At 42.4% G+C, this 27,802-nt stretch overlaps 1 long non-coding RNA gene across 1 annotated transcript; it reads left to right on the top strand.

Moving 5' to 3' along the window:
• Positions 1 to 876: 876 nt before the first annotated feature.
• Positions 877 to 25,152, top strand: LOC140212354 (uncharacterized). Its single transcript, XR_011889702.1, has 3 exons — positions 877 to 971; positions 1,122 to 1,173; positions 25,023 to 25,152. It is a non-coding gene; the product is annotated as an uncharacterized lncRNA (long non-coding RNA).
• The last annotated feature ends 2,650 nt before the right edge of the window (positions 25,153 to 27,802 follow it).

Genomic DNA, 27,802 nt, shown 5'->3' on the forward strand with positions numbered 1-27,802 from the left:
TAAAGTTGAACCTTTTTAAATGCACCTTATATCAGTGAAGTGGGTGAGCTGCCTTCCTTTCTGGTTCTTTGATATAGAATCAAGAGGGGCTGATATTCAAACTGAAACCTCCAGGGTCATATCGCTTTAAACATAATTTTTCATCTCCAGCCCTATTAACTTTCTTCCCATCTCTCTTGAAACTGGGGTGTTGTTGCCCCATTAGAAATACCACCAGATGTATTCCTCAGAAATACCCTGAAATATATCTCAAGTAAAAGTTCCTGAATGAAGTGTAAAGTTTGTGCTGTGCAATGTGCCATCCCAGTTTGTGCTGGTGTCGGCTGCATGCGGTATCTGATCGCCTTTGCTGTACAAATGGGCAAATGTGTGTGTGTTCTGAGTGTGCAAGGCCTTCTCCCACCAGCTCCCACAGGCATTTACGTCAGCTGCTCACTGACAAAATGGCTGCAACTGAAGCAATAAAGGGAGGGGGGGCAAAGCTCTCACCCAGAGATGTGCATCTGCATACTCGTCCAGGGCATGAAGGGGATGCATGCCGTCTGTACTAAGCACGTCAGCGAGGCCCAACAGCAGGTGCAAGACTGAGGCGTCAGGAAGTGGCTGCTGCTGTAGCTGCCAGGACTGATTGGTACACAGACAATACACACACACGCACACACACACACACACAGAACATGAGCACACTCGTAATACAAACATAAATACACCTCTCATGCATAGATACCACACACGCATACAAAACGCGCACCACAATTACTCTTATCCCCTGCCACACAAACACACACACACCTTCCCTCCCCACACCCACCCCAACCAAACTTTTATCTTTATCACTGTGAAATATCGTGCCATTTCGCTCAGTCTGCCCTCGTCTCCACATGCACCGCTCCCCAGCAGCACTGCTCTGCAGAAGGAGAGAAGGGAACACCGGTCCACTGCGCCCAGCACTGCCTGGCATCTGCTTAAATGTAGGCATGCAATTATTGAAACATTAATCAGAACACTTGTCAATCAGTATTCTTAAAATAGTAGTTAATTAGACTGAGCATGTTGAGAAATGCTCATGAATACTTCTGCCAAAGATAAAGCCTAATTCTTGGCATCTTTCATTTCACCAGAACCAATGGGACTAACTGCTTGCTTAAACCAAGAACGTTCATCGAGGCTAAGGTACACTTTTGAACACAAAACAAACCAAAAGCGACCCACATCAGATCTCATCAATGTGGAGGAGGCCATACTGGAAGCACCAGATGCAATAAATATCACTGATGGATTCTCATGTAGAGGACTGCCTCAGCTGGAAGGACTGCTTACAGGGAGGAGCTGTGCGGGCAGGTGTAGCGGTGCAACTTCAGGGATAAGAACAGGAAGGGGATTGGTGCTGAGGGATGAGTAAACAAGGGAGTTCTGAGGGAGAGATCCCTGCAGAAAATGGAGAGAGGAGATGCATCTGTGCTTGGTGGTTGGATCCTGCTGGAGGTAGCAGAAGATGCAGAGAGTGATATATTGGATATAGAGGCTCATGAGGTGGTAGGTAAGGGTGAGGGGTACACTCATTCTGTTCTGTCTGGGTTGGGCCAAGGGCAGACATTTAGAAAATAGAATTGGTTTGGTGAGGGCTGGATCGACAGCAGTGAGGTGGAGCACATATCCGTAGTCTCTTGTGTACATTTTCAACTGCCTGGCATTGCTCCACAGAATCCTGAGGAATGGTGGTCAGTTTTAGGTAAGATTACTGAAGTTTAGACTGCCAACACTGGTGATTTCCTGCAGAAAAGACAAAAGGCCCAAGTCACATAATAATTTCCCTCATTGGGATGTTGGTCATCGAACACCATAGCCAGGCGATGTGATAGACATTTAGAATAGTCCCTCGAATAGATTCAGGAGCTTGTGGATTGTGGTCCTCACAAGAATCTTTGGGCAATAAGATTAACTCTGACAGCAGTTGCAAAGAAAATCATCTTTTGTCAGCTAACTTAGGAAACCATAATAAACCAATTCATAATGGAGAATATTGTCATCTTATCATCACTAATATCATCATTGGACTTTAATTTGTGGGATCTTATTGTGCACAGATCTGCTATATTTTCATGTTAATGGTACAGCTAAAGTACATTAGTAGCTGTAAAATATCTTAGAGTACATCATGATTATGACAGGTACACCTGTATATAAATGCAAGTTTTAACACATGCAGGTGCACCTGGCAACTCTGTGAGCTCCTTGCTAATAACAGCATATTGCCGAGTAAAATTACTGCACGCATTGAATGCCCTGTTGCATAATTTCATCACGAGCAATGACAGTAACAAGCAAAAATCACATTTGATTTTAACCCAGTCTTTGCGAGCATCTGTTCACATTTTGTAAGTGAATGTTCTGGGACCATCAACAAACTTTAATGCACTGTTTAATACTACCTTGTCTTTCTTGAGTTTCACTAACATTGGAAGAGATGAATATTTTTCCCGTAAATGGTGAATCAAAAACTAGACATTGGTTTTGCAGGGAAAGATTTAATCAGAACCTTGAGGGGAAACTTTTACCACACTGAAGATGGTTGATATATGGAACCAGCTCCAAGAGAAAGTAGTTGAGGCAGGTAAAATAACAACATTCAAAAGACACTTGAAATGATGTAGGGGGAATGGACAGTGGCACAGATGTAGTAGAGGCATTCCTGTGCAGGTTCTGAGCAAAGCTTGAAAAACATAGAGAGAGGTACCTTCTAGCAGAGTGCCATCATCAGAGTGGTCGCAGTCAGAGTGGTAAGGCTTTGGTTCAAAAGCTTCGGCAAGAACAGGCAGAGGCAAGGTAAGTAGATAAGGTTATTTCATATTTCTTTTTCTTGTTTAACATTTGAAAGAATAGGAGGTATATCTGCAGGGCCAGAGTTCTGTTCTGAGTACCAGATGTGGGATTTCCAGGAGACTTCCTGCCTCCCCAATGGCCACACCTGCACCAGGTGCATCAAGATGCAGCTCCTTAGAGACTGAGTTAAGGATCTGGAGCTGCAGCTCAATGACCTTCGTCTTGTTAGGGAAAGTGAGGAGGTGATAGACAGGAGCTACAGGGAGGTAGTCACCCCACGGCTGCAGGAAACAGATAAATGAGTGACTGTCAAGAAAGGGAAAGGAAAATATCAGACAGTGGAAAGCACCCCTGTGGCCATCCTCCTCAACAATAACTGCTCCTTTTTGAGCACTGTTGGGGGGATTACCTGCCTGGGGGAAGTAACAGTGGCCATGCCTCTGGCACTGTGTCTGACCCTGTGGCTCAGAAGGGTAGGGAACTGAAGAGGATGGCAGCAGTAATAGTGGACTGTATGGCTAGAAAGACAGATAGGCGATTCTGTGGAAGTGAAAAAGAAACATGGATGGTTGCTTACCTCCTAGGTGCCAAGGTCTGCGATGGTTCTGAACGTGTCCACAATATCCTGAAAAGGTAGGGTGAGCAGCCAGAAGTTGTGGTACATATTGGTACCAACAACATGGGTAGAAAAAGGGAGGAGGGCCTAAAAGTAGAGTACAGGGAGTTAGGAAGGAAGCTGAGGAGCAGGACCTCAAGAGTAGTAATCTCAGGATCGCTGACTGTGCCACGCGACAGTGAGAATAGGAATTGAATGAGGTGGCAGATAAATACGTGACTGAAGAATTGGAGCAGGGGGCAGAGATTCAGATTTCTGGATCATTGGGTGCTCTTCTGGGGCAGATGGGACCTGTACAAAAGGGTTGGGTTGCACTTGAATCTGAGGGGGACCAATATTCTTGTGGCCAGGTTTGATATGGGAGGGGGATAGGAACCAATTTAATAGGGTTGAGGAGGTTTACAAGTAGATGATGGGTGTCATATGAGGGTAAGGAAGAACAGGCCAATGAGTGGATACAAATGCAGACAGTGCAAAGTGTTAAATTGTACCACAAAGGCAAAAGTCAAAAGGGCAAAGAATGCAGCACTGAAGGTGCTGTATTTAAATACAAGAAGTATTCAGAATAAGATGGATGAACTCGTGGCGCAATTACATGTAGGTCAGTATGACGTTATGGGCATCACTGAGTCATGGTCGAAAGAAGGTCATAGTTGGGAGCTTAATATCAAAGGATATACTTTTTGTTGAAAGGACAGGAAGGAAGGCATCTGTGGTGGTGTGGCTCTCTGGTAAGAAATGAAATTATATCTTTAGAAACAGGTGACAGGGTAAGAGAATGTCAAATCTTTGTGGGTGGATTTAAGAAATTGCGAGAGAGAAAAAAACATCATGGGAATCATATATAGTAGCCAAGAGGTGGGGTTGAGACTGCAAAGGAAGGTGGAAGGCATGTAATAGGGTAATGAAACAATTGTCATCGGAGACTTCGATACGCAAGGGAATTGGGAAAATTAGGTTGGTGTCAGATCACAAGTGAGGGAATTTGTTGAATGCCTATGACATGGCTTTTTAGAGCAGCTTGTGCTTGAGCCTACTCAGGGAATGGTTATCTTCGATAGGGTGTTGTGTAATAATCCAGATTTTATTAAGGAGCTTAGGGTAAAGGAGACAGTGTCTCCTTAGTGTCCTTAGGAGGCAGTGATCATAATATGATTGAATTCATCCTGCAGTTTGAGAGGGAGAAGCATAAGTCACATGTATCAGTATCATAATTTAATAAAGGGAATTACAGAGGCGTGAGAGAGGAGCTTGCCCAGGTGGATTGGAGTGGGATATGAGGGGGTGATGGTAGAGCAGAGGTGGCTGAAGTTCCTAGGAATAGTTCATAAGGTGCAGGATAGAGATGTCCCATAGTAGAAGTTGTTCTCAAATGGCAGGAGTAGGCAACCGCAGCAGACAAGAGAATTTAAGGATGGCATAAAACTAAAGGAAAGGGCATATAATATAGCAAGAGTGAGTGGGAAATTAGATGATTGAGAAATTTTTAAAATCCAACAAAAGGCAACTTAAAAAGCCATAAGAAGGGAATATAAGAAATATGAGGGCAAACTAGCCAATAATATAAAGCAGGATACTAAGTTTTTTTCTCAGTTATATAAAGTATAAAAGAGAGGCGACAGTTGACATTGGACCACTGGAAAATGATGCTGGTGAGGTAGTAATGGGGTAGAAAGAAATGGTGGATGAACTTAATGAGTACTTTCCATCAGTCTTCACTACGGAAGGCAATAGCAGTGTGCCAGAGGTCCATTAGTGTCAGGGAGTAGAGAGAGTGCCATTGCTATTACAAAGGAAAAAGTTCTAGGCAAACTGAAGTGTCTTAAGGCGCATAAGTCACCTGGACCAGATGGACTACATCCCGGAGTCCTGAAAGAGGTTGCTGAAGAGACAACAGGTACATTGGTCATAATCTTTCAAGAATCTTTTGATTCTGGCATGGTTCCAGAGGACTGGAAAATTGCAAATGTCACTCCACTCTTCAAGAAGGGAGGAAGGCAAAAGAAAGGAAATTATGCCAATTAGTCTAACCTCAGTGGTTGAGAAAACGTTGAAGTCCATTATTAAGGATGAAGTTTCGGGGTACTTGGAGAATAACGACAAAGTAAGTCAAAGTCTGCATGGTTTCTGGAAAGAGAAATCTTGCCTGACAAATCTGTTAAAGTTCTTCGAGGAAGTTACAAGTAAGGTGGACAAAGGAGAGGCAGTGGATGTCATTTACTTAGATTTTCAGAAGGTGTTTGATAAGTGCCACACATGAGGCTGCTTAACAAGATAAAATCCCATGGCACTACAGGAAAGATACTGGCATGGATAGAGGAATGGCTGACAGGCAGGAGGCAGTAAGTGGGAATAAAGGAGGCCTTTTCTGATTGGCTGCCAGTGACTAGTGGTCTTCCTCAAGGGGTTGGTATTAGGACCACTACTTTTCACATTGTTTGTCAATGATTTAGATAATTGATGGCTTTGTGGCAAAGTTTTCAGATAATACAAAGATAAGTAGTGAGGTAGGTAGCTCTAAGGAAGGAATGTAATTTCAGATGAACTTGGACAAATTCAAAGAATGAGCAAAAAAAGTGGCAGATGAAATACAGTGTTGGGAAATGTATGATAATGGATTTTGGCGAAGGGAGCAAAAGTGAAGACTATTATCTAAATAGGAAGAAAATTCAAACATGAGAGGTGCAAAGGGACATAGGAGTCCTGATGCAAGACTCCCAGAAGGTTAATTTACAAGTTGAGTCTGTGGTAAAGAAGGCAAATGAAATGTTGACATTTATTACGAGGGAAATAGAATGGAAAAACAAGGAGATAATGCTGAGGCTTTATGAGGCTCTGGTCAGACATCACTTGGAGTATTGTCAACAGTTTTGGGCCGCTTATCTCAGAAAGGATGTGTTGCCATTGGAGAGAGTCCAGAGAAGGTTCACAAGGATGACTCTGGGAATGAAATGGTGAATGTATGAGGAGCATTTCGTAGCTTTGGGCCTGTACTCACTGGAATTTAGAAGAACACGAGGGGATTTCATTGAAACCTACCGAATGTTGAGAGACTAGACAGGGCGGATGTGGAGAGGATGTTTCCTGTGGTGGGGGTGTCCAGAACTAGAGGGCACAGCCTCAAAACTGAGGGGTGACCCTTTAGGACAGAGGTAAAGAGGAATTTTTTTAGCCAGAGTAGTGAATCTGTGGAATGCTGTGCTACAGACTGCTGTAGAGGCCAAGAACATGGGTGTATTTAAAATGAAAATTGAGTTTCTTGATTGGTCAGGGTGACAGAGGTTATGGGGAGAGGCAGGTGTATAGGGTTGAGTGGGTTCCGGGATGAGTCATGTTGGAATTGTGTAGCTGTCTCAATGGGCTGAATGGCCTAATTCTGCTCCTATTTTTATCGTCTTTTGGTCTTATGTTTCGAGGGATATAGGTCAAATAGCAACAAGCTGGACTAGCTTCTTCCCCTACTGAAGAGGCACAGTAGTATAGTGGTTAGCACAATGCTTTACAGTACAGGTGACCTGGGGTCATTTCCCACCGCTGCCTGTAAGAAGTTTGTACTTTCTCCCCGTGACCGTGTGGGTTTCTTCTGGATACTCCGGTGTCCTCCCATAATCCAAAGACATACCGGTTGGCAAGTTCATCGGTCATAGTAAATTGTCCCGTGATTATGCTCAGGTTAAAATTGGAGGATTGCTGGGTGGCATGGCTCTAGGGCTTATTCAATACCGGATCTCAATGAATAAATATATTTGCCAAGAATTGGCAAAGACACACCTGCGTGCTTGAAATCTCCCAAAGCAAAAGGGGAGACGTAATTCACTATATAGAGTTGGATATTAATAGAATGTGAAGGGAAGTTACAAATCTTCTTAAATATGTTGAAAAAAGATTGATTTTGCCCTCTCCTTAGCACCTTCCAACAGGAGGTGAGTGCACACGATGTTTGTTGACGTTGTAGTGCTGCTGATGTTCCTGGTATTCTCTTAGTAAACCTCATTTCGACACCCGGGTATGTAAACTGTGTAGTGAATCTCCAGAGGAATCATGCAGAAGGATGTGAAAACTCCTCTGGTATCACCGCATGCTAAAAGCAGCTAAATATCAGTGGCTCATTACCAAGCGTTGATTGAGGCTACGCCTGTCAAGCACTTTAGGACATTTCCTATATGTATGATGCTATCTAAGTGCAAGCTGTGTTCTTGTTTCCACTGTGGTGGAGCAATGTGAGAGGGGAAAGGTTGAGGGTTGCGTGGCTACAGTCTGACAACATGGTCGTTTGAAGGTGGTCAGGTTTATTTTCACTGTCTTGTTTGACATGAAATTTGTTGTTCTGTGGCCGCAGTGCAGGACAAGGAGATAAAATTACTGTAAATTGCAAAATAAATAAATAGTGCAAAAACGGGATAATGAGGCAGTGTTCATGGGTTCGCGGACTGTTCAGAGATCTGCTGGGGGAGGGGAAGAAGCCGTTTCTGAACCATTGAGTGTGGGTCTGTTGTCTCCCGTACCTACTGCGTGATGGTAGTAATGAGAAGAGAGCATGCCCCGGATGGTAAAGGTCCTTAATGTTGCCGCCAGGAATGGATCAAATGAAAGTTGGCAATTATTATTTGCAGTGTAGAAAGTAGCAAAATTCTGTGTGCAATCCTAAATAATTGCTTTATTGTAATGAATGTAATTTAACTTTGCAGCCAAGCACCCAGAGCCTTCGGGCTGTAGGGTTTTATGCCAGTGATTGAGTCCTGCAGACTGTGAACGCTATTGAGTGCACATGTCCTAGAGCTGTCTCAATAACAATGTCCTTTGAGAAAATACAGCTATTTCTAATGAATGCTTGTCAATTCAGGTCAGCTGGAAAAGTTTTGCCACAATATAAATACAATTTAGCATGAGGCTTATCATGGTGTCAAATGGCATTGTCCTGTTCAGCTTTACAGTGGTATTCACTGGCCCTAAGCAGCTCCCAGGGCAGCAAAGCTTTAAATTTAAAATTGTTATTCTTGTTCTGAAATTCCTTAATGGCTCCTCTCTCCACCCCTCCTGATCTCTGTAAACTTCAACTTCTTAAGGTCTCCTTACTCTTTCATTTCCAGCCTTTCATCCATTCCTCATTTCCGTTGGCCCAGCATTGTCACCGAATGTAATTTAAATCCATTAAGTCCTTTGCTATGGAATTACCTCCTTAAATCTTTCCTTCTCTCCCCCTTTCCTTGTTCCATTAATTTACCTCCATGACAAAGCTTCAGGTCTTTTGTTATAAATAGCAACAGGGGGAGGTCACTCAATCCCTAGAACATGATCTGTGTTTCAGTCAGAGTATGGTTGATCTGGCCTTTGGAATTAACTTCATTTACCAGCTGATTCCTGCATTCCTCGATAGTCCAGCAGTCCCTGTGCAGAGACTCCCCAAGGATCACAATTCTGACACAAGAAATTCATACTTACGAGGGGTGTTTGATAAGCTTGTGGCCTAAGGTAGAAGGAGTCAATTTTAGAAAACCTAGCACATTTATTTTCGCTTCCTACATTTACACACTTAGTCCAGCGGTCGAGGAGCATACGGATCCCTTCTTTGTAGAAGTCGGCATCTTGGACCTCCAGAAAGTGGTTCACAGCAGGGGTGATTGATAAGTTTGTGGCCTAAGGTAGAAGGAAATGAGTTATTAACTTCAAACTTTCTGCATAATCACTCAGAGTTGACCTGCACATGCATGTAACAAGAGCTGTATAACTCATGTCCAACTGCCTCAGGCCATGAACTTATCAATCACCCCTCATATTACAGTGTTAAAAGACAATGCTCCTCTCTCCTAATCGGTGAACCAAAGGAAACGTTCTCACTGCAACTGCCTTGTTGAGACCAAAACAATAGCAATGCAGAATAAAGTTTAGAAACCACTGAAAAGTGCAGAGATCAAATGCAAGATCATAATGAGGTAGATTGTAAGGCCAAGTGTCCATTTTATCATACGAGAGTTCAATTCAAGAGTCTGATAACAATGGCATAGATCCCAGTGATACATGCTTTCAGGATTTTGTATCTTCTGCCCAATCAGAGAAGAGAGAGGAGAGAATGTCTGGGGTGAGTAGGGTCTTGAATTATGAGGCAGCAAGAAATATAGACAAGAGTCCATGGAGAGGGGGTGTTTCCCATGATATGCTGAGCTGTGTCCATATCTCTCTGTCCTCTCTTGCATTCACCAAGCCATTATGCATCCAGACAGAATGCTGTTAACGAAGAATTATTGATAAAAATTGGTAAGGGCCAATGGGGGCATGCTAAATTTCTTTAGCTCCCTGAGGAAGTAGAGGCATTGTTGAGCTTTCTTGCCCATGACATCAACGCGGTTGAAACAGGATAGGCTATTAGAGAAGTTTATGCTTAGGAACTTGAAACTGTCAACTCTCTCAACCTCAGCACCATTGACATAGACAGGAGCATGTGCACCACCCCCTTTTCTGATGCCAATCTCCAGCTCTTTCATTTTATTAACATTGAGGGAAAGGTTGTTGTCATGACACCATGTGACTAAGCGCCCTATCTTCTCCCTCTATTCCAACTGATTGTTACTTGAGATGCAGCCCACTGCAGTGCATCACCTGCAAACTTGTACATAGTGTTAGAGCAGAATCCGGCTATGCTGGCATGAGTGTACGGGGAGTAAACTGTGGGGTTGAGAATGCAACCTTTTGGAGCAGCAGTGTTTAGGATCATCATGGGGAAATGTTACTGTCTATTCTTATTACTTGTGTCTGTCTGTCAGGAAGTCAAGGATCCAGTTGCAGAGGGAGGCATTGACTTCTGGGGTCCTGAGATTGGTAATGTTTTTTCATGGATTTGTTCAGCCTTTGACATTATTGAGACTGTCCCTAGTCAATAGCTGCAAAACTAAGTGCACCATGCAGTTTGCTCCTTTTGCAGTAACTGCAATGCACAAGCTTCAGAACTAACTTTGAGACTCCACTTCAGATAATGTCTAAGAACTCCCACATCTGAACTATCATCTAAACCATTTGCAGAACTTGTTTTCTTTAAAACACCTACACGTGAACAAAAGCTCCTTTCAGTCTGGTCACCCCAAACTCCACCACCCTCCCAAAACTGACAAACCCAGTCAGCAAAACGTCGGGGGCACTGCTGCATGCTGCTCGCAAGCAATTGCATAAAAAGTCAGGTCAGCCACATTTGGAGATCCATGTGCTTTTCTGCTTGCTGCATTACAGGAAGGATGTGGAGGCTTTCAAGAGAATACAGAAGAGGCTTGCCAGGATATTGTCTGGATTTCAGAGGGTTCGTTTAACGAGAGGTTATACAAACTAAGATTGTTTACTCTAGGGCTTTGGATGTTGGGAGGTGACCTGATAGAAGTATATAAAATCAGGACGCATGTAGATAGGGTAGATAGAGTTTTCTTCCCAGGGAGGAAATACCTAATATAAGTGTGCATGGTAGTAGAATTGGACACAATAGCAATGTTTAAGAGGTATTTGATAGACACATGAGCAGACAGGGAATAGTGGGATAAGCACCATGTGTAGACAGCTGAAACTACTTGGGATTGGCATCATGGTCAGCATAGAGACTGTGGACCAAAGGGCCTGTTATTACACTGTACCATTCTATTCTCCATGCTGGTACCTCTACTACAGAACTGCTTCTCTATGAACTTGACCAATGCTTTAACTTAACTGCATCTACTACAATTCTCAAACCCTTCAGCTTCAGTGTGTCATTGTTGGTTAATGTTCATTCCAAGCCAACAGCCTTTGGGGCATTGAATCAACAAGTAACATAAATCAGCAAGAGTGAGGAAAGAGGCAAATGTCTGTCCTGAAATGCAATACAACCGTTTTTGATATGACCCTCAAACTATGAGAGTCAAGAGAGCGGGCATTGTGTAAAAGAAGCCCCAGAATTAAAACAATTCCATATCTAGACAGCAGTGACTTGTTATTCCTGCACTTTAACCACAACATTGTAGGAAAGGTGCAATCGCAATGGAGAGTGTAGACAGGACATGTGGAGAGGGGATGACAAGACGGCCTACAGGGATGAGGTTCAGCACCTGGCTGCATGGTGTGCCGACGACAATCTGACCCTTAACACCCAGAAGACCAAGAAGATCATTGTGGACTTCAGGCATGCCAAGAGTCACACTCACGTCCCCATCTACATCAACAGAACTATAGTGGAGCGTGTATCAAGCTTCAAATTCCTGGTGTCCACATTTCCGAGGATCTCAGCTGGTCCCTGAACTCCTCCATCCTGATCAAAAAGGCGCAACAGCGCCTTTATTTCCTGCAGAGCATGAAGAAAGCTTACCCCAGTCCCAGGATACTGTCAGACTTTTACCTCTGTACCATTGAGAACATACTCACCAACTGCATCTCAGTGTGGTATGGCAATTATCCCGTATTGGACCGCAAAGCACTCCGGGTGGTGAAAGCTGCCCAACGGATTATCGGCACCCAATTGCCCACCATTGAGAACATCTACCATAAACGCTGCCTGGGCAGGGCGAAAAGCATTATCAAGGATACATCTCACTCTAACCTTGGACTTCTTACTCTCCTCCCATCCAGTAGTAGCTCCGCTCCCGCACCAGCAGGCACAGGAAGAGCTTCTTCCCTGAGGCTGTGACGCTGCTGAACCTCTCATCACAGCACTAAGCAGTATTGCACCCATATTGTACTGCCTCAGTACTTTTATATTTGTGTGCTGTAGCACTTTTTTTATTTGCAGTTTTTTTGTAAACAACACTATTCTTTGCATTTCTGGTCAGATGCTAAATGCATTTCATTGGCTTTGTGTCTGTACTCAGCACAATGACAATAAGGTTGAATCTAATCTAATCTAATCTAATCTAACCTAATTTACCTGAGATGGTGCATTTCATTTCTGAGGAGAGACTGGATAAACTGAGACTTTTTTCCATGATGGCATAGAAGTCTATAAAACAAGTGCTCATAAATGAGATTAGTACAGAAATGCACTTGGTGGTAAAAATAGATAAAATGGAGGAAGAGACTTATTTTGGTGCAGCATGACTCCATGATGAACAAGACTACCCCTCCAGAGGGAGTGTTGCACTGTCAAAAGTGCAGTTTTCAAATCATCCATTCACCCAATCTACATCAATGCAAATTATGTTATGACATTGTTGAAAAATGAGGCAGTTCTTCTTGGTTCACCATTACTTTTAAGTTAAAGCTCTCACTGGTCAATACTCAACCCAAAACCAAAAGAGAAACACCATGGTGGGATGAAATAAGACATTTAAAATCTAACATAGTTTGGCATTATGTCATGCTTGTTTTATTGTGAGTGCTAAAGATAACAGGTCTGATTTGTGCTGTTAAATAATTAAGAGCTATGCTGACAGGGTCATTGTTTTTGGCTTCAAAGAGCATCTGACTATGCACTTTAAGTTGCTGGTGAACGCAGCAGGCCAGGCAGCATCTCTAGAAAGAGGTACAGTCGACGTTTCGGGCCGAGACCCTTCGTCAGGACTAACTGAAAGAAGAGCTAGTAAGAGATTTGAGAGGGGGAGGGGGAGATCCGAAATGACAGGAGAAGACAGGAGGGGAAGGGATGGAGCCAATAGCTGGACAGTTGACTGGCAAAAGGGATATGAGAGGATCATAGGACAGGAGGCCCAGGGAGAAGGAAAAGGGGGAGGTGGGGGGGAAGCCCAGAGGATGGGCAAGGGGTATAGTGAGAGGGAGAAAAAGGAGAGAGAGAAAAAGAATGTGTGTATATAAATAAATAACGGATGGGGTACGAGGGGGAGGTGAGGCATTAGCAGAAATTTGAGAAGTCAATGTTCATGCCATCAGTTTGGAGGCTACCCAGATGGAATATAAGGTGTTGTTCCTCCAACCTGAGTGTGGCTTCATCTTGACAGTAGAGGAGGCTGTGGATAGACATATCAGAATGGGAATGGGACGTGGAATTAAAATGTGTGGCCACTGGGAGATCCTGCTTTCTCCCCTCAATAAATCAAGTATCATTATCAAGTGTCCTCTCAATATCGATTCTCATGCTACTGATAAGAGTTGACAATTTCAGAAGAAACTGCTATATTACCTCAGTAAAACCCACACATCAATTTGAACCATTTTATTCCCCCTTTCTAATCGCTCAGCAATCCCACCTTCTCTCAACTTCCTGCACAATTAAAATCCTTCCTGTGGCATGTGTTTATAATACCCATACTTACTCTCGATAATCAAAGAGGGGTAATCATTCTGCTCTCAGCATCCATCTGAAAAGCACTTTATAATCAGATCAATAAGGACGAACATTACATGTAATCAGAATCAGGGTTAATATCACCGGCATATGTCATGAAATTTGTTGTCTTTGCCGCAGCAGTACATAATAAATGGGGAAAAAACTGTGAATTACAGTGTGTGTACACATTATCAAATAGTTAAGTTAAATGAGTAGTGCAAAAATAGAAATTTAAGAAGTAGTGAGGTATTGTTCATGGGTTCAATGACCATTCAGAAAATGGATGGCAGAGGGGAAGAAGCTTTTCCTGAATCATCACGGGAGTGCTTTCAGGCTTCTGTACCTCCTTCCTGCTAGTAGCAATAAGAACAGGGCATGTCCTGGACAATGGGGATCCTTAATGATGATTGGTGACTTTTTGAGGTATTCTTTCTTGAAGATGTCCTGAATACTACGGAGGCTAGTGCCCATAATGGAAATGATTAAGTTTACATCTCTCTGCAGCTTATTTTAATCCTGTGCAGTAGCCCCCCACCACGGTGATGCAATTAAGATGGGCAACGGACATTTTAAAAGATGTGCAGGGTTAAAAGGCAGCATTTGCCCTGTTTTAAGCAAGATGGTGCACCTAGTGTTGTAGTTGATTTATATTTATAAAGCTCACTCAAATGCAAGCTAAGAAGAAAGGGTAAAGACCTAACAATAGAAATTTAACAACAAATGATTTCAGCGTTTCTCTTCAGGAAGAATCTGGTAAATTAGTAAGATAAGTTATCTGCTTAAATTTCAATTTAATCTTCACAGCCGCTAGTAAATTCCTGACTTCTCTATTGACCTAAGGTTCACAAACTCTTGCACTGTGTTTCGCCCTGTTTAAAACCTGGCCCTGTCTCAATGTGCAAGCCACACATTCCTTCTATTCAGCGAAACCCAGTCACGTGGCCTGCCTCCAGCCCATTGACTGAGTGTAGTCAGACAGAAAGGGCAGAAGAAAGCCATCACCACCAGCATGAGACATCTACCCATGCTTTCATACCGAGACTTTGACCTGCTAAGCAGTTGCCATGGCAACACCAAAGTGCAGAGGGAATACACAGGCTATTTTGTTAGTATTGCTGAGGAAATAAAGTTGCCAATCTACATATGTACTCCTGTCTATAAAGTTAATTACTTTAAGCATGCATATGTGATATATTTACTTTGCAGTCTTCACAGGAGGCTGCACCCTTTGTTCTTGGATTAGTAATCCTGTCAGAATTTCTTCTTTGATGCCTTAGAAACCCAAATGGTATCAGCAATTTAAACGATGACTAAATACGTTTTAATACTTCAGACAGTGACTCCTACTCCAGCCAGCAGGAGTTGAGGGAAGATTCTCAGTTTTCTTCCCATCCCCATGTTGCTGGTCTTGAGCCAATCTGACATAATTTAACATTAGGCCATGTTTAACCTTAATAGTTTATGTAGGTGTTTTGTAGGGCTGTCAGAAATGCTGCAGGAGAGAACCAAATAACTCCTTCTTTTGAAGGCAGTAGGCAAAAATAGAGACAAGGGTTATGGGAGTAAAAAAGCCTCTTCAGGATTATGCAAGCTGTTAGGAATTATAATGAATATTTCATATATTAAATAGGTTTATGTATGCCATAACTGCAAGACCATTGATTGATGTCAGTTACTCGTGCTCTTAAAACCGATATTGTGCATAAGGGATTTCATCGACTAATTTACTTTCCTCACGTAAACACAAATTAAATATTCAGGAGAGATCAGGAAGGCTCTCGTTTTTCTGGGCATTTAAGGTTAATATTCTGCGCATGATTGCAAACAAACTGGGAGAACAAATCATTGTGATGGCAAGAAACAATTGTGGTCCCTTTTTGTTTTAGTTTATTAGTTATAATAACACTGGGAACAATAAAAAGCTGTTTGACAGGATGGAGTGTTTGGAGTCAGAAGAACCTGTGAGGAAATCTACAGCAATACATCCAGCTAGAGGTGATTACTCTACCCTTGGGATATTAAAAATCCAGTGCCAAATTTGCTCAGAATGGATAGTGTGCATAGTTAGGCTGGCACCCAATGGCACGTGCTAGGAACATTTAACTGAACAATCATCCCACCAAGTGCATACAAAGCAATGTGCTCCACACGAATGCACACACTTACTCCATGAGTGTAAGCCCTGCTGAAAGGAATGCAGTTCTACTAAACGCTCTAACTTCAGATATCCTATCAACTCACGGCCCACACTGAGCTGCAAATGCATCGGTTCAGAAAGCAAAAAGCTGTCTCAAGGCATGGCTAGAATTTATCCTTCAAGTAAAGAAGTTATTCTTGGCTTGCTTCTAGCAATCCTGTCTCGAAACTATAAGGCTGCGGGATCAAGCCCCATTTCAGACATCCGACTGTGAAACACAACTGATACTCCAAGCCCGTATAAAGGCAGGGCTGGATCACTTGATGAGTCTCTTCTTAAAATTCACTCTCCCAGATGAGCATTAAAGATCCCAAGCCCTTGCTGAAGGTTCAATGTTCAAAGTACATTCATGATTAAAGTACGTATATGTCACCATATACCACCCTGAGATTCATTTTCTTACAGGCATTCACAGTACAACGAAGAAAGACAATAGAATCAATGAAAAACTACACACACAGACTGACAATCAATGTGTAGATAGATAGACAGATAGATAAATAAATAGAAAGATAAATATAAGTTCAAAGTACGTTTATTATCAAAGTTCATACATTGTGCAACCTTGAGATTTGTCTCCTAACAGGCCGCCACGAAACAAAGGCATAGAATAAATAGATAGACAGAGAAATAGATAGAGAGATAGATATGGATAGATAGGTAGACAGGTAGACAGATAGATAGATAGAAAGATAGATAGATAGACAGACAGATAGATGGATAGATAGATAGATAAATACATACATACATAAATACATACATATACATACATACACACATACATAAAGCAAGCAAGTAAGCCAACAACATGAGTTGTAGGGTCTTTGAAAGTGAGTCCATTGGTTGTGGAATCAGTTCAGTATCGAGGTGAGGTGAGCAGAAGAACAAAGGCCAAACTTTACTCCTCAAACAATCCTTTAAAACTGAATTATGTACCATTACCTCTATGCTAACACACTCAGCTGGTTTTGGGGTATAGATGCTAGGGAAATGCCGGGATTCATTGCAGGGCCTAGGGGAGCACTCCTCCTCTTCCTGACCCCCTCAGATCTCTTCAATGAAGCAATCATTTCTAAGTTTTTTACAGTACAGTTGACCACCCACAGTCACAGCAGTGGGAGATCTGCTACAATCAGCCTCAAGATTCCTATTAGAATCTGAACAATGTCATTGGATCCCCAGCATTTAAATATGAATGAAGCCTCTGGCTGAAACTCTATTCCCAAAGTAGGAAAAATTACTATTCCCAGCCTGCCAAAGAGAACCCAGTTTTATATGGCATTTAGTGCAGCCAGTAGACCCAGCTGAGGATCAGTATCTGACAGACAGTTTCTCGATGTTTATTGTAGATTGGCTTCAGGATATTGTCAGCAGACCTCCTTACCCGCACACATAACTCTGACCAGAAGTTAATGAGAAAAAGGCAAAGGGAGTAGAGAAGATTCATCAGGACATTGATTGAATTAGAGGACTTCAGTCAAAGGGAGAGTTTATACTGACTGGGGATTTTTTCACTGGTATAATGGAAGTTGATGTTTGACGTGGTATTGGTATTTAAGTTTATAAAAGGCATAGATAGGTAGACAGTCAGAATCTTTTCTCCCCATAGCGAGGGTATCAAAACCAAGAGGACATGGTAAGAGGAAGGAGCTTTAAGGGGACTCTAAGGGGAAAGTTTTTTTACACCATCAGTGAGTAATACCAGGAACTTGCTGCCACAGGAGGTCGAGTCAGATACACTCATTACATTTAAGAGGCATTTAGGCCAACATTAAATTAGAATATAGAATTTAGAACAGTACAGCACAGCAACAGATTATTCAGCCCACAATGCTGTACTGAACTAATTACATTGGTAATCTAATGCCCAACTACACTAATCCTTCCTGCCTACACAATGCCTTCATCCTTCCATTTCTTACACATTCATGTGTCCATCCTGAATGTCTCATATCAGCCTTCATCACCACACTGGGCGGTGCATTTCAGGCACAAAGTAGGCCAGGATAGAAAGATATGGACCTGTCTCTTCCATTTCACGCACGTTTGCTCTTACTTCATCCTCTTGTCCTCACCTACCACCCCACCACTTCATCTCACGAATCAACTTCCCAGCTCTTTACTTCATCCCTTTCCCTCCAGGTTTCACCTATCACCTGACAGTTCTCTCTCCTCCACCCCCCACCCCCAACTTTTAAATCTTCTCCTCACCTTTTTTCTTCAGTCCTGCCGAAGGCCCGAAACATCGACTGTACTTTTTTCCAGAGATGCTGCCTGGCCTGCTGAGTTCCTCCAGCATTTCGTGTGTGTTGCTCAGATTTCCATCATTTGCAGTTTTTCTTTTGTTTGAGGATATGGACCTAATGTGCGCATATGGGATTACTATAAATGGGCAAAAAGGTCGGCATAATAATAATGGGCTGATTGCTTGTGCTCTATGACCCTATAAGGTGGTGAAAGTGAAAAGAAAGTCATGCTATAATGAACTCTTTGGGTCTATGCAGGGAACCGGAGAGCATTGGGGTCCAAGATTTATAGAGCATCTGAATTGGTTAATGTTTGTTTAGCGAGAGTAATTAATCACTTAGAGTCCCTTGTGTTTTTCTCAAGTGACTCGCACTTTGTAATGCTGTCTCCTGGAGCTTTCTGTTTAAACTTGCTAAGTTTATTTTAATAGGCTTGTATTATTCAAGTGGATGCCTGATTACCGGGGTCCTAGTTTTGAGAATGTTACTTCTCGCGTTGTCGCTTGGCCAAACCACCGATGTTCTTTTGGAAATCTTATGAATAATCTCCAATCGCCATCTCTACATTGTCCTCTGTCCTTCCTCCACACTTGTGTTCTGACTTTGCCAATGCACATTGTAACACAAACATTATTCTAGCATCTTCTGCTTCTTATTCCAAAAGCACCCAAGCTCTTGCCAGGTAATGTAGTACTCACAGATTACTTATATAAGTTCCTTTCCACAGCGCTTACATAACGTGAGAATTACTGTTACCGACTCAACCACAAGAAGTTCCCACAAACAACAACATAATTATGACTGGTAATCAGTTTCAGTGATGCAATGTGGGAGAGTTCTTCTTTTCTTCATAAAAATGTTCTGAGATTAACTGAGAGAATAGAAGGCACTTGGTTGAATGTCACATTTGAAAATACTTTTCACTGTAACATGGCAACCTCAGTGCACTGCACAGGAGTACCACCACAGATATCTGTGCTCAAGGTATTTGTCCCAGGGGGACCAATATCCTGGCAGGGAGGTTTGCTAAGGCTACTGGGGAAAGTTTAAACTAGAATTGCTGGGGGGTGGGAACCAAACTGAAGGGATTGAGGAAGAGGCGGTTGGCTCACAAATAGAGAAAGCTTGGAGACAGTGTGTGAGGGAGGATAGGCAGGTGATAGAGAAGGGACGCTTTCAGACCGACGGTTTAAGATGTGTCTATTTTAACGCAAGAAGTATTGTGAACAAAGCAGATGAGCTTAGACCGTGGATCAGTACTTGGAGCTATGATGTGGTGGCCATTACAGAGACTTGGATGGCTCAGGGACAGGGGTACTTCAAGTACTGGGTTTTATGTGGGGGCATGGCACTGTTGATCAGAGATAGTGTCACCACTGCAGAAAAGGTGGACGTCATGGAGGGATTGTCTACGGAGTCTCTTTGGGTGGAGGTTAGGAACGGGAAGGGGTCAGTAACTCTACTGGGTGTTTTTTATAGGCCACTCAATATTAACAGGGATATCGAGGAGCAGATAGGGAAACAGATCCTGGAAAGGTGTAATAATAACAGAGTTGTCATGGTGGGAAATTTTAATTTCCCTAATATTAATTGGCACCTCCTCAGAGCAAGGGGTTCAGATGGGGTGGAGTTTGTTAGGTGTGTTCAGGAAGGTTTCTTGACACAATATGTAGATAAGCCTACAAGAGGAGAGACTGTACTTGATATGGTGTTGGGAAATGACCCTGGCCAGGTGTCAGATCTCTCAGTGGGAGAGCATTTTGAAGATAGTGATCATAATTCTATCTCCTTTACAATAACATTGGAGAGAAAGGAACAGACAAGTTGGAAAAATGTTTAATTGGAGTAAGGGGAATTATGAGGCTATCAGGCAGGAACTTGGAAGCTTAAAATGGGAACAAATGTTCTCAGGGAAAGGTACAGAAGAAATGGGGCAAATGTTCAGGGGATATTTGTGTGGAGTTCTGCATAGGTACATTCCAATGAGACAGGGAAGTTATGGTTGGGTACCGGAACCATGGTGTACAAAGGCTGTGGTAAATCTAGTCAAGAAGAAAAGAAAAGCTTACGAAAGGTTTAGAGAGCTAGGTAATGTTAGAGATCTAGAAGATTATAAGGCTAACAGGAAGGAGCTTAAGAAGGAAATTAGGAGAGCCAGAAGGGGCCATGAGAAGGCCTTGGTGGGCAGAATTAAGGAAAACCCCAGGGCATTCTACAAGTATTTGAAGAGCAAGAGGATTAGACATGAGAGAATAGGACCTATCAAGTGTGACAGTGGGAAAGTGTGTATGGAACTGGAGGAAATAGCAGAGGTACTTAATAAATGCTTTACTTCAGTATTCACTATGGAAAAGGATCTTGGTGATTGCAGTGATCCAAAACCAGCTTGCCCACAGAAAGAAAAGAGTGGTTGTAGACAGCTCATATTCTGCATGGAGGTTGGCGACCTGTGGTATTCCTCAGCGATCTGTTCTGGGACCCCTACTCTTCGTGATTTTTATAAATGACCTGGATGAGGAAGTGGAGGGATGGGTTAGTAAATTTGCTGATGACACAAAGGTTGGGGTGTTGTGAATCGTGTGGAGGGCTGTCAGAGGTTACAGCGGGACATTGATAGGATGCAAAACTGGGCTGAGAAGTGTCAGATGGAGTTTAACCCAGATAAGTGTGAAGTAGTTCATTTTGGTAGGGCAAATATGATGGCAGAATATAGTATTAATGGTAAGACTCTTGGCAGTGTGGAGGATCAGAGGGATCTTGGGGTCCGAGTCCATAGGATGCTCAAAGCAGCTGCGCAGGTTGACTCTGCGGTTAAGAAGGCATACGGTGTATTGGCCTTCATCAATCGTGGAATTGAATTTAGGAGCTGAGAGGTAATGTTGCAGCTATATAGGACCCTGGTCAGACCCCACTTGGAGCACTGTGCTCAGTTCTGGAGGCCTCACTACAGGAAGGATGTGGAAACCATAGAAAGGGTGCAGAGGAGATTTACAAGGATGTTGCCTGGATTGGGGAGCATGCCTTATGAAAACAGATTGAGTGAACTTGGCCTTATCTCCTTGGAGGATGAGAGGTGGCCTGATAGAGGTGTATAAGATAATGAGAGGCACTGATCATGTGGATAGTCAGAGGCTTTTTCCCAGGGCTGAAATGGCTGCCACAAGAGGGCACAGGTTTAAGGTGCTGGGGAGTAGGTACAGAGGAGATATCCGGGATAAGTTTTTTACACAGAGTGGTGAGTGCGTGGAATGGGCTGCTGGCAATGGTGGTGGAGGCAGATACGATAGGGTTTTTTAAGAGACTTTTGGATAGGTATATGGAGCTTAGAAAAGTAGAGGGCTATGGGTAACCCTAGTAATTTCTAATGTAGGGAAATATTTGGCACAACTTTGAGGGCTAAAGGGCCTGTATTGTGCTGTAGGTTTTCTATGTTCTGAGCCCTAATATTGAGCCACTGAAATTACCAGCATGTTTTCTCTGAAATCATTCCCACCTGGGACCTGGGGTCTGATAGGCTACCAATGATTTAGTTAGTAGCAGGAGGCCAGTCAGTGATGTTGAGGTGAGGAGGTCAAGGTAAGAAAGACCCACAATGCATCAAAAAGAGTAAGAACCCTTAGTGACAACATTCAAGAAATGGAGAGTCTGTGAAAGAGGTGGAGGACAAAGAATTCCTGGTGAATGCTTGGGTGAGTGGAGGGGAGGCAAGGAGAGGTGATATGTAAAGGATACTAATCACCAAAGCCAGTAGTAAAACCAGTCTGGATCTCTTTTGACCAACTATCCTTGTTTTCCAGTGATGTTGCTGCCAGATAGTACACACCTCAAGGCTCTCCTTACGTTCTGGTCTTTGCATGTTAAGTTCACCTAGACCAGAATTAAACAAGTGTCCTCCCAAGTCTAATTCTCTGCAGCAGGTATTTGGTTGGCCTGGATTAGGTGTGAGTTTGGTTTTAATACCTTTATGACAGACTTCCTTGCATTAGTTTTTGGTTTAACTTTTGAAGGATCTGAATACCAATAGAACACAAGAGTTGCATGAACTTATTCATGACAATTTTAAGCTTCAAGTGAGGGTAGGAAATAGCTGGGAAATGGGGGAACATGATGGTTAGAGGCATCAAGGTATAAGCCTAACCAAGCTTGTTATCAAACTTCCCTAGTTCTGATGGACAGTGCTCACTTTGAAATATTAACGGTATTTCACCTTCAGGTGCTGCCTGGCTTGTTGGGCTATTTATGCTTTTATTTCAGAATTATAGCATCTCTCAGTTGTTTAATCCACCAGTGACTGACTAGCAGAAATGAAAATGCACAAAAGCCAAGGATTTAAGGATTGAAAGCTTTCAAAAACATTGGAGGCCTAACAAGTTCTCCCTTTGCATTTAGTGATATCTGAAGAAAATGATGTTTCTCTTCACAAGAATTTATATCACAAGTTTCTGTTCATTCACTACTGGATGTCATGCGACTTGGATATCCAGGGTTAGGAAGAGGCACTGGTGAGAGAATTGGGTGTTATCAAGCTATGTGAAAAGCTAGCATTGTGACCAAATCGTGCCATCAAAGTATACCATGCGTACGTTAAATTAGAAGGAACCAAGGCACTTTCCTGAGGTGAGGGAAGGGAAACCATTGTTGGTGATGGTTCTCGGGTTGCAGATGGATATCAAGCAATCGAACGAAATGAGTGTGGTCTTACCCAGATGACGGATGACAGAGAGGCATGGGACAAAGGCAGAGCCTTTAACAATGCACACAGACTGAGAAGAGCATGGAGAGTTACCACTTATGTTTACAGAGTTCTCAATTCTGATTTTGATCGGAGTTGTTTCCGTATTATGGCAGGATCTGATACTTCGCAAATAGATTCAAACTGAAGTTCTAGGAGCTCACAACTTTCAAAATCTTGGGAAAGGAAAGCAGACATGTAAGTTAGTTTGTATGGACAGCGCAGTTAAGGGTATTTTTTAAGGTATGGGGTTATGATTGCTTAATGATTGTGAAGTTTGGTGGTAGTGATGGAAAGAGAAATAGGTATCGTATTTTTCAATTTTAAATCGTGTGTCTTGAAATTCATCAAGTTTGCCAATTTTTACAATCCCTGTACACCCCACCGCTCGTGGGTTGTTCATGAGTGGCATCTCCGCCGGCAGATTTAATGCTAATTAAACGCTGATGGATTTTTAGTGTTCCTGTCCTATTCTCTGTAGTTTTCACAAGTAGGCAGCCACGCTTGCATCAGACAGAAATAGTTAGAGGTTATTTCAGCTGCCACATTTCCTACTTGGACTTACGCTTCGAAAGATGGATAGAGAGGCAGACAGACACAAACGCGTTACACAAACACACACACACACGAATGGAAGCATGCAAACTGACAAACAGGATCATGTTAGTGGGCACACATAAACAGAGGCACATGACTACATGAAACACACACACACACACACACACACACACACACACACACACACACACACTTCTTCTTCTTCTTCTTCTTCTTCTTCTTCCGCTGTCCATTGAAATCCGATGATGACGCCCACTCCTTTAACGGTGAGATCTTTGATGACTATACAGTCTATCCTGGACCCACAAGCTCTATTGCAGGTGGGACATGTATATGTGGTAGTGGTGGCAACCATGGCTGCATTTCTCCTGGCTCTCTTCTGCTGTCTCCTGGTTGTTCTTTCCATCTCCAGAATACGAACCCCGTCCCTACACAGCTGTCGCCAAGTGGTACGGTCAGCAGCAACATCCTCCGGGTCCTCGGGTCTGATCTTGCACTTCCTTAAAGCATTCTTCATCTGATCCTTATAGCGCTTCTTCAGCTTTCCAGCTGAGCATCGACCATGATGTAGCTGGCCGTATAACACTCAGTGGGGTAGCTGACATGGGGGCATCCTTATCACGTGCCCCAGCCACTGCAGCTGACGCTGGGTGATCATGGCCTCAATACTCCTGCAGTTGGTCTTTACAAGTATTTCAGTGTGAGGCACCCGCTCACGCCAGGTAATTCCCAGGATGCGCTGGAGGCAGCTTATGTGGAAGCACTCCAAGGACTTGATGTGACGGCTGTACACACACACACACACACACACACACACGTAAAATACATAAAATTCATACCTGCACTTAAATTGTCACACTGTGGGTAGTCTTGAGGAACAATCAATTTTCTCCTGAACACTACTATGAACAGTCCAGGAAAAAAAAACACAACAAATGCTTTTCATTTCCTTGAATACTATTTCAAATAATTTCTGATAGGATTAATTGTGATGGCTGACCAACAATCAGATAACAATAAGGTAAAGAATAAGGTCATATGCTATCAGTCTGGTTCTGAGTTGCTTCGCAAGTGCGGGGCACTGCCAGTGCATATGTTACATGACTATCTACATAGGGAATTGTGACTGAAGACCTGAGGTCAAGTCCTGAAACTACCAGGAATAAGCCCTACCAGAGGTGCCAGTCCAACTTCACCTGTAAGTTGTATAGTTTGTATAGTTGCACTTTATTCTTTATATAGTTTGTATAGTTGTAACTATAGTCTACACTAAATAACTGCTCAGGACTGTTTCAACATGCAGGTTCTTCATATATTGCTCTTTTATTTAGTCTCAGGAAATGTGCCTGCAGCTGAATGAATAGATTTGTACATGTATCAAATATGCACAGTAAAAAATGAGACATGCTTCCAAATTCCTTAATTTTTCCATGGTGTTAAATTCTTGCACATGGTCTTGGAATATATCAACTTAAAGAACCTTAAAAAAAATAAACTTCTTTCATGCATGCAAGAAACTTGGTTCAATACTAAAATCAAAACCTAATTTATCCTTGCTCAGCCCAAATTCTAAAACTCAGAACATAACACAATTTAAGTTGTTTTCTTTCTTTATTTAGTTGGCAATGAAAAGTGCTGGCGAGCACACCTGGTGAACAGCGTGTACCTTTCACCTCAAGAACCTGCCTGCCTAATGGGGTGAAGTGTCTTCTCTTGGAAGTACAGACTGTTCTTTAAAACCAATAAAAAAGTGTGTATATATATATATATTAGTCGGTGTATGAAAAGATTTTAGTCACTGCTGGAGCAAGTGAAAGAGACTGGGGACAGTTTCATTTTGTCAGTTCTGTGGAACCAAGAATACCAGCCCTTGGTTGAGCAATATATTAGCATAAAGTTGCTTTGTACATTTAAACAATGAAAATGTCACACTGGTGAAACAAAGCTTGGATTTGTAATAATTACTTTATACAAGTTGACCAGCTGTGGTTTTGTGAAAGCACTCTTGAGACTTAGTCAAATGGTGTGGGTTAAGAAATAATACTAGAGATATGAAGTGCACTAATCGAGGCTTTACTCTAGTGGGGGAGTGTTGTGTGGTTGATGATCTGCTTCAAAAATTCCTTGTAATCTTCCGTCCTACTGCCCACATGATATGCAGGATTGATTGCAAGGAAATTAAACTTAATCAAAGATGGAAGTTCCCAGCTATTTTGCCCAAATCTAACTCTCAACAAAAATAATTCATACAAATATTATTCTGCTATGGACCATAGTAGAAACATTCATACAAGAAGCATATTTGGAAGAGAGAGGATGAATTCAGCAACTCTGGACCACTGATCTATTAAATAGTTTATCGGTTTATATTCTGCTTGATAGAAACTGATTATTATAAGTGGTCAAAGATAATGTTATCATTATGAGATGATTAAGACTGTAGCGGGTGGCTTTCTTAAACATGCTGCATTTCCTTTGTTCCTATGCATCCTGTTCATCCTGAGAAAAAGCCCAAAAAACATATTTAGCCTCCATCACTTGAAATTCACACAATTATGCATTACTGGATTTGTTATCCAAAAAACCTCACTATGGGTGCTTCATTATTTGAACCCAGTTTTAAGGAAAAAGATGCAGATAATATACTGGCATCATAAAGCCCCTTGACTTTTATTAAAGCCCACCTGTTTTAACTAATGTACTTTTGGTCAAAAAATCTGCCATCCTTATCCAATTTGGTCCATTGATATCAATGTAGTGAAAGTGTGACAGACTGTTTACAATCCCTCAGTTTTATCAAGTCACTAGTATTTCAAGAAAGTTTTCAATATCAAAGAGGTAGCAATTCCTTGCTACTGACTCCATTATTTTGAAAACTAATAAAACGTGTCTCTGATACAGAAAAAAGACCAGTCCAACACAGGGACAGGCCCTTTAGCTCACAATGTGGTGCAGAACTAAATATATTAACAATCATAGATACAAGATTTTCTGCAGATGTTGGGAATCTTGAGCAACACACACACAAAGTCTTAGAAGAACTCAGCAAACCAGGTAGGATCTATGGAGAAGAATAACCAACTTAAGTTTTGGGCCAAGACCTTTCTAATTGAATGCACAACAAAAATAATTCCTTCTCCATTTACAATCTCCATAACTTTCCATTTGGAACATTCATGTGACCGTCCAAGAACCCCTTGAACATCCCTACTGTATATGCCTCCAACACCACCCCAGGGAGTGCAGTCCAGGCATGCAACACTCCCTGCATAAAAAAAACGTGCCCCAAACATCCTCCTTAAACTTAACTCCTCTCACCCTCTGGTTCATATAACAAGCCCATCACTCTCTGAGTTAAAACTAAGGTTTTATTTGCTCTTTCTTAGATCTCCAAAAAAACTTTTAACAATTTATCATCCTTCGTAGTTGCATAATCTAAAAGCTGTTCTTAGTAAATAAGGTGCAATTTTTGACACATCCTCGCTGGTAATTTGTATGTAAGGAAGAATACATGATTTACAAAAGAACTAAAGTAGACTGAAAATGAAAACAGAAAATGCTGAAGACTCTCTGCAGGTCAGGCCATGTGCGTGAGAAGAGAACAAGAATAACATTGCAGGCCAGAGACCCTTCATGAAAACTCAGTAAACTTTATTTTGAATTTCCAGTATCTGCAGTTTTTTGTGCAGAATACTGAAGGTAGTTTTCAATCTAACAAGTGGGAAAAATAGAGATTATATGCTAGTATCACCCTTCCAGAAAACTGAATGAATCATAAGCTAATGTAATCCATCTCAGAGCAGACTTCTTGAAACGCAAAGCGTCCACAGCCATTCACTCACTCCATCACCAGCACACAGTAGCAGCAGTTTGCAGCATTATTTGCAGGATGCACTGTACCTAGACTCCGTAGGAAGCACGTTTCTAGCACCTTTCAAACCTGGAAGATCAAGGCCACCATACGCACTGGAACATCACCAACTGGAAATTGCAACCACACTCCTCTACCAACACACCCCCCGCACCCCGAAACACACAACATCCCAGCATGGAAAATATTGCCACTCCTTCACTGTCATTGGATCCGAATCCTGCTACTCCCTCCACAACAGCATCATGAGTATACCCACACCTCAGCGACAGCAACAGTCCATGAAGGCAGCTCGCCACCCCCTTATCAAGGGCAACTGCGGATAGACCATTATCTGCTGTCTCAGCCTGCAAAGCCCATATCCTTTGAAGGAATATATATAAGAACTCACGTTTCCACTTGTTCACGATCTTCCTGTGGCAATGGGCAGGGCAACACAGTGTTCATCACCTCTTCTTAAAGCTGCACTGTCAGCAACTTTCGTAACATAATGCCCTACCGATTACAAAGAAAGTGAAGCTGGGAGGC

The sequence above is a fragment of the Mobula birostris genome, chromosome 19, assembly GCF_030028105.1.
Source record: "Mobula birostris isolate sMobBir1 chromosome 19, sMobBir1.hap1, whole genome shotgun sequence".
Lineage (NCBI taxonomy): Eukaryota > Metazoa > Chordata > Chondrichthyes > Myliobatiformes > Myliobatidae > Mobula > Mobula birostris.